This window comes from Camelina sativa, chromosome 15 (assembly GCF_030686135.1).
Source record: "Camelina sativa cultivar CO46 ecotype springtype chromosome 15, ASM3068613v1".
In the NCBI taxonomy this organism is placed as follows: Eukaryota; Viridiplantae; Streptophyta; class Magnoliopsida; order Brassicales; family Brassicaceae; genus Camelina; species Camelina sativa.
The window spans coordinates 22,426,910-22,430,203 of NC_141894.1; the positions used below are offsets into that span (position 1 = coordinate 22,426,910).

At 33.1% G+C, this 3,294-nt stretch overlaps 1 long non-coding RNA gene across 3 annotated transcripts; it reads right to left on the reverse strand.

Annotated features, from left to right (window-relative positions):
* Positions 1-734: 734 nt before the first annotated feature.
* LOC147926911 (uncharacterized) lies at positions 735-1,808 on the reverse strand. Of its 3 annotated transcripts, none has more exons than XR_015581910.1 (2): positions 1,373-1,808; positions 735-1,024 (listed from the first exon to the last, which is right to left on the reverse strand). It is a non-coding gene; the product is annotated as an uncharacterized LOC147926911 (long non-coding RNA). The 3 variants fall into 3 exon arrangements; XR_015581909.1 differs by having other exon boundaries at positions 735-1,177; positions 1,373-1,756; XR_015581908.1 differs by having other exon boundaries at positions 735-1,184; positions 1,373-1,726.
* Between the last annotated feature and the right edge of the window lie 1,486 nt (positions 1,809-3,294).

Below are 3,294 nucleotides of genomic sequence, written 5' to 3' on the forward strand. Positions count from 1 at the left end.
GACAGGTGAAACTCACAAATCCATCCTTAGACCATCTCCAATGGTTTTCTTTATTTTTTTTTTCTATAATAGAGGTGAGTTTTACTCTAATGGTCCTCTATAAAATAGAGATTGCTATTTTTTCCTCTATTTATTGAGGAACCTTTGTAAAAAAAAAAATAGGGTTCCTTTATAAAACCATCTCCAATGGTTTACCCTATTTTTTTCTCTATAATAGAGGATCTCTATAATAGAGATGAATTTTAATCCAATGGTTTTCCCTATTTATTCCTCTATAAAAGAATATTCTAAATAGATACTATTTTTATTTTACAATTAACACTTTTTATTTATAAAAATTACAAACTAACCCATTTTACTTTAAATTTTGTAACACCTTTATAAAATTATCTTTTGCAAATGGTAGTCTCAATATTTTAGAATAAATATTTATACTTAAATTTATATTATTAGTTCTTAAAAATACTTATTTTATTTATTTTGGTCATAAATAAAAGAAGTTAAAGATTAAGAGGACTACTTTGTAAATAAAATAGTTCACCAATAGAGAAAAAAATAGCAATCTCTATTATAGAGGTGAAAATAGAGTACCATTGGAGCAAAAATTACTCTATAATAGAGTATAGAGGCAAAAATAGAGGACCATTGGAGATGCCCTAAAGAGAGGAAAAAATAGCAATTTCTATTTTAGAGGTAAGAATAGAGGAGCATTGGAGTAAAACTCACCTCTATTATAAAATTTCTCTATTATAGAGACAAAAATAGAGGACTATTGGAGATGCCCTTAGTCTCCTTTGTATATTGTCCTGTTTACAGTGTACATTTTTAATAGAGTTAATTATGAGATAAGCATCTATTTTCATAGGTATTGTCCAATTAGGACTTTTTGTCCATGCTTCCATATTTAGGCATTATTTTTACACTAAAATGACGAAATTACCCTCTAAAAGCTGCCCACGTCAAACCTTCGATCTCTCCGCCGCAGCCTCTGTTCTCTCTCTTATGTGATGAACAACTTCAACCGCTGGAGATCGAAAGAAAAATAGATTAATATTCTGATACAAAGTGCTCCAATTTCTGAACACACGGAACCCTTCTGATCTCCGCCGCAGCCTCTCTCTCTCTCACTCCCCTGTGATGAACAACTTCGAAGAACATATACATCTCCTTCTTGAATCTAAAATCTTATGAATATCAAGATTAAACAAAAAAATAATTTATGCATTGATTGGGCAATATATTGTTATCGAGATGCAAATCTATGATGATTATGCTGATTGTGATTGGTTAAGAATGCTGTAGATGTAGATGAGAAACTTCAAAAATTAACACTTTCTGAAATTTTGAAACAAAAAATGCAAAGTTCGTTTACCTTTTTCCCTTGGGTTCACCAATTACTAGTTTTCTTAGGGTTTAGTTTTCATCAATGGAGTTTAGTATATTAGTCACGGATGATCGATTCATGATGGTGGTTTGATGTATTTTTGGTTCCTTTGGTTTGAGAATGAAGAAATTGGGATTGATATGTAATTCGAGTGATGGAGCTTTCGCTTTTAGCTTTTGATGGTGATGCCTCTTAAGTTCAGATTTGAGTTGTCTAGATGGAGAATTTTGTTTCATGATCGAATAGAGAGTTTCTTCTTCAAGTACTGAATGAGTTTTTGATGCAACTGAAGGAGAACTCAATGACTGGAGGTCTTCGACATCGGAACATGTGGGCGGCGGTGAAAGATGATCGTTGTTGAGCTGTCTCTCTTCCTCTTATCTCAATAACTAGCCAAGGCTAAATTAGGTTTTTTGCCTCACCAAAAAACTCTAAATCTAGAAGCATGGATAAAAGTACTCTATTTCAAAGATTTTGGCTAAAAAAGCTCCAAATCAACAATAACCCCTTTTTAATATGTTACTTTTCTTTTTCTTTTTTCTTTTCCTTTCCTTTCTCAAAAAGACTATGTAATGGGAATGTAATTCATATTGAAAGTTGCAGGAAAAATGATATTATAGAATTCAGAAACAAAGAGTTATATGTGACCACTGTATTGCTGATTTTCTTAGACAAATTAGTCAAGGGTTGGATAATATATAACTTCTGTTTTGTTTGTCTTATGTTTGACCGATCTATCTTCGTAAGGCAATGATAAACTTGAAAACTTTTATAATATGCATTTTCACATATTTGTTAACACTCAAACATTCACACATATCACTATTATCCATCTCCACTATGTGGCAGGCAATGCAATGTTCTAGTTGAGCTGAAATATTTTTGGTTTATGGACACAGATTATCCAAGACAAAAAAAATGAGCACATCTTGAAACCAAAGAAAAAAAAAACGCTGTAAATGGGCCGTAAAAGAGGACAAGAAAATGGGCTAGGACACACAATAGCAGTAAGCTCAAGGTGTATCATGTAACATATTTATGGTTTTGTTAAAAAATGCACAAGGTCAGCCAGTGAGACCACGCAAACCAAACCAGGTGACGCAATCTTCTAACTTGACTGAACCAAAAATTGATATTATTAAGGGCCAACAGAGACATCAATTGAACAAACCAACCAAACTGCAGGTTACGTTTTTTTCTTTCTTTCTGCAGTTTTTGAATGATTTAATAAATCATCACTCTTTGCTTGATATTAACGTAGATTGTCATAAAAATGATAAGTTGTTGCTTGATTCCGGTGAAAATGATCATATATCAATACTGTTTCTGATTTTCACAAATTGTTAACCAAAACAAAAGTTCATTTCAGAGGCATTACCTCTCGGAAGTTTGGGCAAGGTGCATCCTCCGAAGTCTCATATATTCGAGATACAATAAATGACTGGTGGTGAGGAGTGAAGTTGAAAGTAGTAAGCTTAATCTGGAATGTAAATTTCTTTCCAACAATTATAAGAGACTATTTTGGGAATTGGATCTTCAGATTCTGAGTTTTCATCAGAATCAGCCTAGGACAAGCAAGAGTAAATGGAGTGAGTGATAGGTGGTAGACAAATGAAAATAGAATGCTGGAAAGAACTGAGTAAACATTAAAAGATTAGTTGATTGTATACCATCTGCAAAGCTAGCGTTGTTGCTTGGTTAACTTGACCATGTCTTTATCAAAGGCGACAAAGACGCCGCTGGTTATGCCGTCGTGAACAACCAGTTCCACAAGGTATATGGCATGGTTGAAGTAGAGAATGGTTAGGAAACTAAAGGAAGTTTAAAAAAAAAAATATATTGAGCTTCGTGCAGCAGTTAGTAATGTTACTTGACATCTCCAACTGTTGTAGTTGAGCGGCACTTGAAGT